This window comes from Cyanistes caeruleus, chromosome 17 (assembly GCF_971803275.1).
Source record: "Cyanistes caeruleus chromosome 17, bCyaCae1.hap1.1, whole genome shotgun sequence".
NCBI classification, from domain to species: domain Eukaryota; kingdom Metazoa; phylum Chordata; class Aves; order Passeriformes; family Paridae; genus Cyanistes; species Cyanistes caeruleus.
Window position 1 is genome coordinate 7,084,080 of NC_141717.1, and position 16,352 is coordinate 7,100,431.

General features: G+C 35.3%; 1 long non-coding RNA gene across 1 annotated transcript in view; it reads left to right on the forward strand.

Moving 5' to 3' along the window:
- The window catches only part of LOC111935954 (uncharacterized), a 53,057-nt gene that overhangs the window by 26,565 nt on the left and 10,140 nt on the right, over positions 1 to 16,352 (forward strand). The window contains exons 13-14 of the long non-coding RNA XR_015277186.1: positions 10,244 to 10,376; positions 11,965 to 12,059. This is a non-coding gene — a long non-coding RNA (uncharacterized LOC111935954). The remainder of the gene's footprint in view (positions 1 to 10,243; positions 10,377 to 11,964; positions 12,060 to 16,352) is intronic.

Genomic DNA, 16,352 nt, shown 5'->3' on the forward strand with positions numbered 1-16,352 from the left:
TGGTTAATTTGTTGTGTCCTTTCCTCCTAAACCAATAGGAGTATTCCAGAGGAATGAGTACAAAAAACCTGCCAGTAGTAATATCTAGAAGGTCATTATCCTTATTTATTCAGCATGTTAATCCAGCTATCAGTCTGTGTTCCAGAGAAAGCCTCCTCTGGGACAGGCACCAGCCATTTTTATCAACCAGCATTTACAGTCTCCAATATTTAATCACTCTGCATTTAATAAGAGAGGAACTCTTCCTGTTCAGCACAGTTGTATGAATTGTGATTTTAGTTTTATGAATATAGAAAAACTTTGCAGTTTGGTAAATAATTAGGCATGAAAAGGTTAGCCTGGATAAATCCTTCACAGTTGTACTGGTTTCACATACTTCAGACTTACTAATTCTCCAGATTCTACAAGAATCATGACCAAAATGTCTCAAGTTCCATGTCATGGCCTATCACCTGGCATTGCCTATCTGTCAAAAGAATATTTTGTTGTATTTCATTAGAAGCAAAATGGTCTTACAAGTCTATTTACTTAAAGGCACACTAAACTTACGGTTGTGCAGATCAGTTTCTGATTTCAAAGCCTTTTAGAGATGTCAGGTAATAGAGATGCCTGTTTCTGCTGGGTTTTTTGACTAATACCACAGGGATTTTTACAACAGTGTTTAATGTATACTTTTATACTGTGAAAGTTTTATCAATATGATAACAATGGCATAAAAATCTTAGTGACAATAATTTTACAGAGACAATAACTCACTATTTTTGTCATTTAGACTTTATCTTTGATCATGTTACTTCCTGTGAGTTAAATGTCTAATTGCTTTATTTTTTATGTGACATTAGCCTTGTCTAGTTCAATTTAGAATGTGTTTATAGGTAGAAATTATTTCTGCATGATAAATGCATGATGTTTTCTATATTCATGCTCAATTTTATTTTGTCATTCAGAGTATCTGTAGGTTGTAGGAATAGATTTGTGCAGTTTATAAAGTGGTGTCATAAATAGAATAAGCAGCCACAATGAGACAATATTAGAATACTCCCTTTTTTCAGTATTTCTTCTGATCTTGTATGTAAGAAAAATGATGTGCTGACTTTTCATTTTTTAATCCTCTAAGGAACATAGTGACTTTAAGGATAAATAATCCTTCCTTACTATGGGTGTCTAAAATCTAGGGATCATGATAAACAAGAGGACTGTTTATCAGTGAAGAGTAATGGAACTGTCAAATAGTTATTTATCCTCTCACATTATAAGCATCTAAGGTAGGTAGGACTCAAAGAGGAATTTGCTGAGTTTTGAAAGATTCAACTCTGAATCTGAACTTACCTACAAAACCAGACACGGTCTTTAGGGGCGTTAAGCTTTTAAGTTACCCTAAAAACATTAAAATGTTGGGTTTCAAAGAAAAGGGGTAGTATTTCCTTTGCATCTACTAAAGCAAACCAGAAATGTGTATATATAGCTATATACAACTAAATAGGTACTGGTTAGGTCTTGGTCCTTAAGTGATAATTTGTTGCTGTGAGATAGAACCAAGTACCATACATTACCTGCATTCTGAAATGTTTGCTCATTATTTTAATCACTTACATTTAGATCTTGGCTAACAAACTATATAGCTGTAAATCTAAAAATTAAGTAGAAATGGATATTTAATTTATAGTACAGATAATGTACTTCCATATAATCAAAAATCACTTGATAAAGATTTTTTTTTTTAATTTGTTACTTCACTAATAACTAAACTAGTCATGCTCTGTAGGAGTTCTTTCTAATACTCTTCTCAGTTTATATGCCTCTGTAAAGAACTTACCATTCAGCTCTGTAGTATTTTTTTTTTCCATAGAAGAGGATGTTCTTTCAGTTCCATTCATCTTTACATTCCATTTGCTGCTTTACTAGGATGTCCTGATTTAGGGCACATAGGATTAACAAAGCGTTCCAAGTATTATAACAGGAAAGTAATAGATTCACAAAAATTCTCATTAAAGTCCTTATCTTCAAGTTACAAAAGACTGCACTTTTTAATGATTAAAAACCACATACTGAAGCAGCACATACTTAGAAGAATGATTCTGACAGTACTTGGGTTGCATGGATTCGGGAAGATCCTCTTTGCTACCCAATTCTTGTGGCTTGGAGCTCTTTTACTGCAGTAATAAAGACTGAATTATTACTCAAGAACATAGTATGTGTTTAGCAATGCCTAACTAACACATCTCTTATTAAAACAATTTCAATATGGAAATGTACAGTTTTAAATGTAGAGGATCAAATGATATTTGTACAACGTAAGGCTACAAGTACAACTAAGTAGCACCTTTGCATCAAAGGTGCTATTTATTTATTGCAATTTATATATTGCCAGATTTATGTCTGTTTCATAATAACCTGTGAGGTTTCTTAATTCATACTATATTATTTTTAAAATTCAGAAGGAACTCTATGTAATTCTAGTCACAGCTGGAATACATGATGTAAGAGCAGATTAGGTGCATTATCTGAGCAAAGATAAACACCAGATGGGATGAATTCCTGTGCAGTGCTCCTGCTGCACCACCTCAGAGCCATTAATTCAGAACAGTTTCTCCACATCCAAATAAACAGAATTCCCTACAACACATTCTGAAATGAGGAGTTTCAGAATCAGGGCCTGCTCCCAATATGCATCCTCAAAAAATAATCCAAAAAACACAAAAACATACTGCTGGCCTATTGTTTTAAATGAAGGAGTCCTTGAAGTGCCTTTGTAGATTACTTTTGCAATGATGTGTGAGACCCTACCTAACCTAATAGAACCCAATTTAAAAAGTAAAAAAAAAATAAAAATACCTGCTTTAGGCAGGAAAATGAGTCTAAAGTATTAGATAAGTGATCTTTCATGATATATGAGCTTTATTCTACTCTAAACATTAAATCTGGCAGATTCAATATATGACAAATGTTATCAAATAATATTCTCTTCCATTTTATCTTCATTTTATTAGCTCCTTACAGTACAGACCAAGCAAAATATTCTTAAACCTCTTAAAACCATATGTGATCTATTAGGAAATACCCTCAGCTGAGTTGTTGGTATGAAGTTGGGGGACAGTTGATTCTTTAAGCAGTGTGGTGCTCCTGTAGGCAGCCAGTCAGCTCCTCTGGGACATTTCTTCTTGTTCCTGCATTCCCACAGGTTGCTATTTATGGCACAGGCCTGCATAAATTCCCATAAGAATCCATTGGTATCCTTGCTTGCTTGCTTCATGCCACAGTCAAGGTACAGTAATTTTGTAAGATGTGTTACTTGGTGATTATCACAATATAGACTTTGACAAAACAGAGATCTGCTGATTGTCACAACACAAAGGTCTGCTGCTGCTAAATACCACACACTTTGGAGGAATTTCATTGCACTGCAAGAAGCTTTTAACTTCACAAAAGACTTAAATTGAAACGTACATCTTATAGACCATCTTCCAAGACTGCTCACGTTCTGAATCTTAGAACTGCTTTTAGCACCAGTTGCTTAAGAGTGGAATGGTCTCCTGTATCAAAAGACCTCAAATTTTAGTGTCCTGTTTTATGAAGGCCATATCCCACACCTGAACTTACGTGTACATGTCACTGTCTGGTCTGTTGTCTAAAGTTTTAATGTTCTAGACCGGAGAATCATAAGAAGCCAGAATAAGCAACTAAATTTGTGAACTTCATACATAACTGAGTGATAAATAATTTATTAAAATATTTAACTTGTTTAGTAAATTGAAAATATCTAATATGTCAATAGCAATACTTCTGTGCTATTAGCCTCAGAGTAGTTCAATTTCAAAAATAGTAACCCCTAGTTGACTAATATTAATATGATGGATAAATAAGCTACCAAGAAAACTTTATATTTTCTAGGAAGCCAAGCATCTGCACATAAAAAATTTCTGCCTTGTAGCGGAATGCAATTCAATGTCTAAGAATAGAGGAAGAAAAGCCCTTGCTCTTTCTCTTTCAAAACAGACAGGAGTGTGTTTACTTTCACCAAATATCCACATATGTGACACTCTCTCATGAGCATTCAGTTGCTGTAAGAGTAAAACTTTTTATTCTTTTCCATAAACATCCTGCACATGCACCTCCCGTGACTGTGCCCTCAGTGAAGGAGGAAGGAAGTCCTGAAAGTCAGTGTATTCAGTCGTGAGCTCCCAATGGGAAGCCAAGGCAAAGGACACCGTTCTTATACAATGGGCAAAGGTACCTACATTCCACAGTGCCAAGCAACCAGCAAATCCAGAAGTTGCTAGTCCTTACCCTTGCCCTACTTCAGGCATCTGGGAATCATTGAAGTCTTGCAAATAACTGAAAATATTACCTGACTGGTCACTGATCACATCTTGCTAAAGTGTACATTTGATCTTCTAATTTTCTTGTCCTTTTTACCCCATATTGTGAGACAGGATATTAAAATAAGTTCTTGTGCCTTTGACAAAGTGTAACAACATTTGCCAGACAAAATGTCAGAATTTTCTCCTAAATGTGTTATTATTATTTCTCTAGAGCCATAAAAACTGGCATACCACAAATATCAACGGTGCCTTAAAGTCTGTCTTAGTGGGGGAAAGGGACTATAGAATAGTACAGTTATTTTAGTAAGGGGAAAAAACCCCCCAAAATTTTCAAAAATAAGTTTTAAATAAAATAAAAGATACAAAAGAGTAATTTCAGTGTAGGATATAGGTCTCTTGCTGCAATCTAGGAAAACCTTTTTGCTTATGTTTTTATCATCTGTGGTTAATATACACACATCCAGGTTTTGCCAGTAAACTCTGATCCTACATCACTGTGTTATCTCTTTGTTTGTCCTTGTTTATATTATACTGCATTGCCTTACAAAAAGGAAACTAAAAGTGACGTTTGGGACGTATGGCAGGATTTTTAATATTTGTTTTGGCAGATCTTAGTTCAAATAAAAATTTGGTGAAAATATCAAGAGTCAAACGCTATCAGTTTGTTGTAAGGCATGTAGAAAAATAATCAGGCAAGAATTTAATTAGGCAAATGCTAAATCAAAGGATACTTAAATGCACTGTATTTAGTTTTCAATAACTACAACAGACAAAAACACAGAGACAAGATCTCAACATCTATAGTTAATGTCAAAAGACGCCAAGCAGAAGTGACTAAATCACTAAACCAAATTCTGCCTGTTGTGCCATGACTTTGAGTTCCTTCTGAGTGTAGAATTCAGACTGCTATATCTGTACCACCTGAAAATATAGACTCAGAGCAGTGGTGTAAGTTTGCAAAGGAGGCAGACACATTGAGGAATTTACTACAAACAGAAGGAAAAATTGTCTATAGCAATGAAAGCTCTAGTCACTAAGAATAGAAACCTTTTTTTCAGCTGAACTGTTTTTGGCATTGACTAGTTATTTTTAATTTTTCAGCAGCACATCAGAACTTTCTACCATGTTTATCTCTTGCTCAAATGAACTAATAAACTCCTGATACAACTCGTAATACCCCTTATCAACTTGTCACGCATGGCAGTGTTTGTTAACTTGCAACAAGAAAATGTTTATCTTTTTGCTACAGTCAAAGCAAGCAGCAGAACTGAAAGTGGATGTAAGAAGTAGCTGGCAAGTGGCCTGAAGTCTAGAAACTTTGCTTTACTCTTCTATTTTCTTTGTTCCCATGCCTTTTCTCAGTCCAAATTTTTCTGTATTCCTGATGCTAAAGATTGGCAATAATTATTTACAGCCTAAAAAATATTTCAAAATCAGGTACAGCACCTTTAATTTATTATTTGGTCTTTCCAACCTTTTAATACCCGAGTGTTAAACACGTACATCAGGACTGGAAGATGCAGAATCATCATACAGAACAGAAATGAAGTCCCCATCTCCCAAATATATTTAAAACTCCATGTTTCTGCTCTAATATTGCCATAGGCTAGTGCCTTAGCATAAAATATTTAGTTATTTTCAAGTGTTCTGTAGGCAGAATAGGAAAATACATTTTTCTGCTCTCCATAAAAAGATGAAAATATATAATAATGTCAATACCACCCAATATCGTGCGTCATTAGAAAAGTTAATTTTTTTTTTTGTGCAGTGAGTTAAATTTGCTATTACAGGAATTTTAATATACTCTGTGGATTTGCTGTTCAAGGGTACATATAATAAATAATTCTCTGCTCATATTAGCTTCTAGTGAAATCAGTTGAAACTGTGTCATTAAAGCATAACTGTTTTGTTTGTCAACAGAGTTGTGGGCAGTTTTTCAGTTCCATTATTGACAGTGATGAAGGAAATTCTCTTTGGGAGTTGGGTGAGATGAAACTCAAGATCCAGCAGTTCACCATCTCTTGCTATCTTGTGGGTGACATCTGAGAAAAAGTCAGTGAAACCATAGACTAGCAATAACAAAGTGCAGTGTTCTGTGCTTGCTGAGCAAAGGACAGAGGCACAGGGCGGCCCTGCAGGAGGGACTGCAGTCCCCCAGGTCCAGCCGGGCCCCTGTGCTGTGACAGCCGGCAGAGGTGGCCTTTGGGACACTGCCTGCACACTAGGCGCAGCCAGGTCCTGCTTTAAACGAAAATCCAGAGGCTTGCGCTGCCTAATTGGTGTCATTTGTCCACTCACACAACCCTCTCCGGGTTTGCAAGGGGTGTTATCAGGAAATTGCAGCTGCGGCTCCATCTTTACTTCCTGACAGGAGGAGCTACCTCTGGTTTTGGGTGGGTTTTTTGACTTCTCGGAACTTTCTGTTTATTAACTGGATAATCTGGAAAGGGGGAGATAGGACTGGAGCTGGTACAGAAAGATACGGTGTTTAAGGCCAGAGCTGACTATTCCAGATCAAAACACATTCTAGAATCAGGTGGCAGCTGTATTGCTCTCTCTGACAGGTGAAGTGCAGGCACATGCACCGCTGGCCTCACCTGGTCAGGGCATTTGGCACCTCCCTGTCACTGGCCAGAGGGAAAATCAGGGCCTAGACCTTGAATCCAGAACCTCCTGCTGCAACACGCACCTCCTGATGCTCAGACTGGAACCAGAACTCTAGAGTCTTCATTTCAGATATGTTCTAAGAAGGGGTTTGTTTTCTTTTTGGTTTTAGAACACACAGAGTCTTAATAAAATTGTGACATTCTGTTACAAGTTAGAATAAATCTATAAGATAAGATGATTTTATATGTATTATCAAAATACTAAATCTAGTACAAGCCCAGATTATATCTCAAAGTCTACGCTTGATTCAGACTACAGTCAGGGGATCTTGTGGGCTCACTCAGTTCTCCACATTGCCAACTGCAGTCATGGGATAATTTTGTTATGGATTAGTTCAGCACTCCAAAAACGACTAGCACAGATTCCCTGGCTTCATATAGGAATATCTTATTGCTTCCTCTAAATCAAAATTAACCTGCTGCAATCTTGTTTGGTGCTTGCACTGTTCTCACAACTGAGATCTACAAAAGCCTCAGACAGCAGTCATAGCAAGGCTGTAGATTTTGTTTTTAAAGAAATATACAAAATACAGTCTGTCATTGGAAAAGTACAGAAAATTTTGAAATGGCTTTTCCTTAAAAAAAATAACCCAAGCCCCATTTGTCAACGAAAAAGTAATTTTGGTTAAGAATTCCAGTTTCTCAGTCAATTATTTATTGGGTAATCTCACCCGTTAAGTCTAACTACTGAATAAATTAATCATCATCACACCTTTTTCTCTAGCCCACTGTGGAATTAGGTGGTTTTATCTAAGCTTTTCTGAGCAGCCTCCTTGTGCCACAGTCTGGAGCTGCTGTCTGTGCTCAGAGTCACCTCCCCACAGGACGGCACAGGAGCTGCACAGGGACCCCTCAGAATGGGCTGGAGTGGAACTGACACTCTCTTAGTTCAGTAACAAACTGGATCTAACACACTAGAAGTGAAATAACATAGCAAATAAATAAATAAACACTGTTAAAATGGATCAGCCGAGTTCTGTACTCTGGATCACGTTTTAAATAGTGTACATACAGCTGAGGTAGAGTTCAAAACTTGAGATAGAAACGGGCTTATTCAATACATAAATGAGTGTCTTTCATTCAGCCTATTTAATAACTGCACATCCTTTCTTCTATTTTTGTTTATCTATTATGAGACTGCTGGTAATAAAGAATTTTATATATAATAAAAAACTAAAATGCTGTTAATGCTCTTCCATTTTGTAAAAGAATCAAAGTATTCTCATATTACTCATTTCTTGGCACATAGCAAATACCTAATATCTTTTCCACTGTGGAAATTCTACTTGAAAAATTACCTACTTGCTACTGTTCTAAGTTTTAGAGTAATTTGTTTGTTCCTGTTGACGTCCCTTGGCCCTATAATTTAAAAAAATCAAAATCCCTAAGAAGAGGCTAATAGAAATCTGTGCTTTGCTAATATTTAAGAAACCAAACAGAGAAAAATATTATCTTTTACAAAATGTTTGATACTGAAACCTACTCACAGCCTATTCCCAATGTGCTGTTAGTTGCAGTGGACAATTTTACAGATGAGTTTTGCAGTCCTTCCTTTGAGGCTATATTGGATCCAAAGATTTTTGTGACATATGATTTCATACCAAAATGATTTAAATACTTAAAATAAACAATTTGAAGCAAGTATTTGAATTCAGAAGTTTAAGTACACATCTCAAACCATGTGCTTGACTCTCATTTTCTAATGCTTATTCTTCAATGATAAAAATGTATTAAAAAAATGACAATTATATGCCAGGTGATTCCTATTAAATGTAAAAGGGACTGGAATATCATGTTACTTGTTTTGATCCTATTCTTGAATTTAATGTCAGGATTGCTTGCTTTAAGCATATATTTCTCTTGAAAGTAGTGTCATATGATAATATATTTTTACAAATTTACAGGGCACACATTCAGAAAGAATCTAACTTTTCTGACAACCTATGTGTATATAAATAGGTATATATGCAATAATCAGCTGTTTAATCAACAAGTTATTAATGCAAGAAATTATATGAACGATTGCATATGCTAGGAAAAAAAAATTGGATATCCTTGAAAGATTATATGTAAGATAAGATGGCAACATAGGAAAAATAGAAAATTAGTTCAGTTTTAATGCTCAAATCTATTACAGTATTCTTTACATTGGATTGTGACTAGCATAGCCTCCAAAAGACTTTTACAAAAATCACTCTGTTCATCATAAGTCTTCTGTGTAAAGGTGATAGAATTTGTAGCTCAGGCAGTGGTCCCTTCATTGGTCCTTAATACTGTAGAACTCCACAGAATATTTGCTATTTTGTGCTTTTTTTAAAAACATTTTCAATTAGATGCAGAGTCTTTACCTAGGAGTGTCACTTGGAAATAAACAGAATACAGAGCATACACCTTGGCATGTTTAGAGTAAAAGCATGCAAAAAAACTTCTATGACTTATAATAATAGTTCAATTAGTTTCATACCTTGTAAATAACTGTTATTATAAAGGCTGGATAAGCCTCAAGACAGTCTGTGTTATACTTTCCATTTATGTCAGAAGGTACTAGGGATCATCTTGTGATCAGTAGTCCAAACAGGATCACTGAAATATTGATATGAAAATTTCAAATTAATGTAATGACTGTGTTTTCTATTCTCTGTCTATACATTAATTTGAAATGCTGTTGCATCTTGCAGTGTTTTATGTTGAAGGACATATTCCATCGTATTTTGACCTGTGAATATAAAATTGTTCAACACTGCTCAGTCTGTTCTTCTAGAAAGGAATTTTCTTGTTACTGTAGTATTTCTCTGGGCAGCAGTAGTTCTGAGCCTCAGTCATATCAGCAAGCCTGCTTTGTGACCTGTACGTGACTTGACCTGTAAGATTTTGCTGCGTGAAAAATGAGACACATTCCTACAGCAGAATGAAGAAGAGCATCTCCCTGGAGATTAAACTTTTATATTAAAGTGGTCTGGTGTATCCACCCAGTTAGTTTCTTTCCTATGTCACCAAATATTTTGAAGGGCATTTACAGATATTTGCAGACACTGTCAGAGGGACCACGCCACACTATCTATAATTTCTGTTAAGTGATTCAGTAAAGTCAAGAGTACATTCAACACAAAGCAGTGACAGTACTGTGTGTGCCCCACACTCAGCTACTGAAATAAATGTTACCAGCGCTGCACATATCAAACTGATGATGTATTGCTCTGCAAGACCAGACAACAAACCATGTTTACATATGTATGTTCTGCCTTCTCCTTCCAGAACTGGAAGACTGACCTAGCAGAAGTAAGCTGTGCCTGGGAGAACCCTGGCCATCTCTCCCTTCATGGGAGGAGCCAGAGAGCATGATGGCATTCCCAATGGATTGTGCCTTCCTCAGAAGCCTCAGCAAGAGGTATGGCCACACAAAGAGCTTTTGAGTTGAGTAAGCATAGAATTAAGAATAGAAGACAACCCACAATGTCTTCTTCAGGTTTAATCATAATTTTATTGTGAGACTGTATAAAAAAATGATTTGAATATTTTGTTGCATTTTATTTAAATAAATGTACTGGACAGATCTATGCATTTGATAAATGGCCTGATGAGTGTTTCCAGAAGCAGTAAAAATTCTAAGTGAGGCTCACTTACATCAGTCATTCAAGTTAGTTTGCAAAACATCTGTCATATTTTCAGAGGCATAAATGCTAAATTCTTATGTGAAAAACAAGTTTGTTGTACCAAAAAAATGAAGCTCTCATTCTTAAGCCAAAACAGATCCCTCTTCATAATCCCGTGCAGTTATCAGCATGTCCCTTGGATTTATGACTTATGACATTTATTTACCAACAGGTGGTTGCGTATCTTGCCATTTATATTTTAAGCAACAGTAAACACAACTAAAAATAATATAAGACAAACAAAATAAAACTCAGTGGTGTTTTTAAAATGTTTTTAGAGAAAAGCTGTATTTATAAGATAGGTCTTCAAGAAGTTCTCACCCAGGCCCAGCAATACGGAAGAATACTGCAAGAGCAATAAGGATTTTTAGGGGCATTATGATAGTGTAATGGAAACACATCTGCCCCCAAAAGTCCCTCATTTTCCCTGCGGTGAAAAGCCATGCAGGAAGTGGTGAATGCTGTGGAACATCAAGAATGAAACTATAAAGAAAATATTTTTAAGTTAGAACAACTTTCCAATGATACATCAGGATTTCATCATTTTCTGTTAATCCACTGGATAGGAAAATAGTTGTTTTTCAAGGATCCTCTAATTCAATTAGCTCTGGATGTATAAAATCTTTCTGTCCACGCAATAAAGTGGATTTTGAGGAAGCTACCTTAGAAATACTATTGGGAAGTGAAAAACATTTTACATGAAGCCCAGCCAACTCAACATAATATTTCTTCTTTCAGATCTCCAACAGAAAAACAAAACAAAACCCCAGGATAATCATCATTAACTGTTGACCTGCATTTCTCATTTTTAAGGATACTTCAGTGACAGAATGAACATTAGTTTATAGAAGAAAATTATACATAATAGAACTACAGAACATCTTTCATTTTAAAGAATTTTAAAATATTTTCCATTGAACTGTCTGGGCAATTTTCCATACATACAGTATATTCATACAGTATTTCCATACATATAGAAGGACAGTCAGAATAGAAATGCAAAGTGGAATCCAAATTTAGTAAGCCAAATTATCCATATTTATAAATATCCTTAGTAAAACAGGTAGCATATTTGAACTTTAAGTTATGCCCATTCAATTGGCATGCCTACTAAAAAGTAACTATTTTAAAATAATCCACACTGAATAGCACCTAAGAGGCATATTCTTCACAGATTCTTGTAGCACAAAGAATAAAATATCATAGTATTGTTGGAAAAAAGTAATCTTCAATTTCTCATGTCATTTAATAATATTTCTTGTGCAATACATTTGCCCTTTGTTCATGTTAAAATATGAAAAATTAACTAAATTATTTTCTCAGGTTCCAGAAATTTTAACATGATCTCACTTGCATTTTTTATGGATGTAGATCCAGGGAATTCATTAGATGTACTTCTGACTTACAGCAGCATCCAGGTACCTTCTGACAGAGGTGTGTGTGTTCTTTGTGTAATTTGAAATAGGCCTTTGATTACAAAAGAAAGCTTTAATACAAACAACAGCATAATCAAAGCTAAAATCAAGATTTTTCTGACCATAAACCAGAAATTTTTAACAGCAGCAATATGTAACAACTAGAAATGTCCTTTCAGTACAATTAATGCATTCACTTATTTTTCCTGATGCATGTGGCCAGTCCTGAAACATCCTGAAATTATTTTTCTCACTTTGTCCTACAACCCTTTATACATGCCTTGTTGTAGATGACACAACACATTTTATATTTTTTTGGTGTGTGTGTGTGTTTTAATCCTTGTCCTGAGCTACAAATGAAAAGCTTTACTTAAAAATCTAGTGTCTAGATACTATTTTATATTGATTCATATAGGAAGGCCATGATTGCAGTAAAAGGATTTGAACTGTCTGACTGAAGCTGAGATACTTCAAATAGCAAAAATACACCAATACTATTTTATATTGTTGAACTGTAGTGTCCCCCATTAACAGCTAAATTAAAATTAGCAGTATTAGCTGAAAAGATCAAAATAGTTTTGTTTAAAAGTTTTTCTTATATATCAACAATGTAAGTATTTGGCATACTAGGAAATCAGATAGGACTCAAATTTTTGACTTTTTAGCTCAGCCAGAAGCAGGTATGCTCCAAACAGGAGAAAACCCCAAAACTCTGGAGCCTGTCCGTAGAGAATTTCAATTCCAGTATTAAAAAATGTGGTCATTAAAGAGCCTTATATTCAACAGAGACTCAGAGATCAGGGGTAACCTTCTGGAACATAATGTAGTCCCATCAGCTATCTCACAAAGCCAGTTACCTCAGTAGTGTGTGGGGCTTTATTTCTGTTGGTGTTATCTTTATTTACTCTCTAGGTGTTGTAAGAAAGGTCCTGAAAAAAAATCCCAAGCTGAATAAGGCCTGTCCATTCACACTTGGATACAGAATTATCATCCTTGCCCCCAAACCCTGTAACCAGAACTATCTGGGCATTTTGACAACAGGCAAAACCTCCTAATTCTTTATTCCTTTTTTCCATGCTTACACCTTTACAAATTCCCTACATGTTTGCACAGTTTAACTGAGAACAGCATATGGCATTGCAGCAAGGGATTAGTGTAGTTATTAACTGATGTGCACTGTGAACTGGGCAAATGATATTTTAAATTCATTGATTTCACCAGAAGCTTCATAGGCTCAAGCCAAGTGGTCTGAACCACTTTTCTACCACGTCTTCCACAATGGGCACAGCTCCAGGTGATAGCAGTGTTTTTCCCCTAATCTTTTAAACCCATTTAAAAAAACCCACTTAAAAAAATTCACAACTTCTTTGTTTTGTTTTTGCCTCATAGGCTTCTAAATACAATTTCCAAGGCAGGTAAAATGATCTTTTGAGTGATGTCCTTAGAAAATATGCCTGAAATGTACTGGTTTGTGTTTGCATAGGCTTTCCTTGTGGCACGAGGTCCAGGTTTTCCACAGGGAAGCAGTGCTGGTGTGTGACACTGCAACAAGGAGCAAAGAACAAGGCACAGTTTAAAAATCAGACCTCAGGTGTCTGTGTTCTTGCACTTGAAAAACTCTGGATAGCTTTCTAGGAAAGGACAACTGATTCTGTAGCCTTTAGTAAGGCAAAATTTTTAGTTGTTCCAGGTCGTGAGTTTCCAAACTTGGGGTTGTTACTTCTCTCTCTTTTCCTGAGCCTGGATCAGAGGGGAGTCACAAAATTTTTCTGTTGCAACACAGAGTCAGGAGGTGTCAAAGGTTGAAGCCTTGCTTCAGAAAATGCAGGCCCCAGACCAATCTCCAAACCATGCCACAGGATTCTGGTGGAAATACTGATCTTTTCACTGCTTTCAATAAAATTTCGAAAGCAAACAGATTAGGCCATTTGGAAATCCTCTGCTGATTCAGTGTGTTTGTAAGCTGTTTTTTTAAAGGTTTGCTTAAAAATGCAGAAAAGTCATTCTAAAAATGTAGTTTTAAATTTATTCTAAATAGAAAGATAGCTAGTAGGACTTTCAACTTTATAAATGATAAATGCAATAAATAATTGAGGTTGATATTTCCAAATATTATTTTTTCAATAATTAATGACAATTTTTATCTGAAGAAAAATTAATTTTATTACAAACATACCATCTAATTTTTATCTTCTGTAAATTTCTTTTTTCATATCAAATAGCAAGACAGACTGATCCCAGGTATTTAATTATTAATGCTCTGGATACGCAGTGCACTTCAGGACTCTCAGCTCTGAGGCCAGCACCCGAAGCTGCACGCAAACCTGGTGGGAAAACCAGTGCAAGGGAAAGAGATCAAATTTTTATAACACAGATGTTTAGGAAATCTATCACTGTTTTGTCTAATCATCATTAATTTAAGTAACACATACAAAATGAACATACATTTAAAGTTTAAAATATATGCATGCTATCTATAGCAGCAGCAAATTGTCTGTTCTACTGCCCACCAGAGACAAACAGGAGCTCTTTCTGTAAGCTTATTGATGGGGAAAAAAATATTGTATGAGGAAGGCCTACAGAAGTGCAACTGTGTTCTTTAACACTGCTCATTAATCATTTAAATAGTGTATTAATTCTATAGCTAGGTTATTGATGCTAAAAGCAATGCAAGTGCAAATCTTAAGTAGAGAGCCACATAGAATCTATTCTAAAAAATAATCTAAAAGTAGCTGATTAACAAAGTGTGATACATAAAGCACATCTTACTGGAAGTAGCTCTACAAAATTATGTTTTAATTTAAGAGCTCTAAAGTAACAGTTGGTAAGAAGCAACTGTGGTATTTCAGCAGAGCAGGGCTGATCTTTGCTGCTGTTTGGATATAAGTGCTTCTCTTTTCCCTTAAAGCAAGATCCTCACACTGATTTCACTGTCTTATGTATGATTCTCTGCTCTTGCATTCTCAGAATACTAGAGAAGAGACCACAGGAATTAAACCAATCCAAATCTGACAACTAGGAAGATTGGACAGGTCTGGAATGTATTAACAAACTAAGTACTAATATACTCTAGTAAAATTCAAAAATAAAAAAAAATCTATAGTTAAATTTTTAACTTAATTGGCTTATAAAAATTTAACCTTTCATAAATGCTGCTTCTGAACAGTATTATTTCATGGAAAATAGTAGCTAAAAAGCATATTAGCACCACAGTTCTGACCTAAGCTCCTCCAAATCAGATTTCAGTCTTAAACAAGTGAGGAATTTGTTGCACCGAGGCTTGGATACATCCTATTTCACTTGTGTTGCAATTATATTGCTATGAAATGTAAAATGTGAGAATTCTATAGAAAAATCTTGATAATTCATCTTGATATTCATTTGCATAAATGTACAGATCCTGCATCTAGTCATGATAAATCACATGCCAACAACTTTGCTTTAACAGTGTGTCAGTCTCATTTCAGCTGAATTTCTAGGCCTTTTTGAAATACTCAAATTGATTCAGTCTGTGTAGGTCAACACTTAAAATTAACTGGACTGTAATGACAATGTGACCACATTGTGAATGTCTGGATGTTTATGTGTAGCTTACACAGGTGATTAGCTGGCATTAAATGTCAAAACTATGACAGACACATTTACACCAAATGAGAGGATGCTCCTGCATATATGTTGTGTGAATATGCTGTATATGTGAAACATTGTATAAATTACATTGTGTATCATGTGTTCATCAGTGTTAAATATCTATGCAGTATATCTGGAACCACGAGAAAGTTCAGTGCTTCTACCAGCATTTTCAAAAATTTCAAGAATCCCATGAGGAAAGTACAGATGTGTAACTTTTAAGTAAATATAATACTTAAATTATTTATTATATTGATACCAAAATGTAAATAATAACGTGAACTTAAACAGCTCTACCAAGCTTAGGTTTACACTGCCTTACTCACAATAATATATTCCACAACTTTTACCAGTTCAAAAATTAGCAGTCTTTAAATTGAATCATAGATACAGACTGTACACAGGTAGACACACACAGACACACATGAAGTAGCAGCTTGTTCAAGAGACACATTAGAACTGAATACATCCTGAGCAAAAAAAAAAAAATGAGGCAGGGATCGACAATACAAATGCCACCAGCGTTTAAAAGATTTTTTTAAGGTTTAGAAAGCCTCTCTTTTCTTGGGATCATCTTTTCTCCCAATTCACCAATATTTCAGTACCACACTTTGAAAGGTGACTTTTTCTTCAGCTTTTGCTGGCTTTTTAAGAGAAGAACACCAC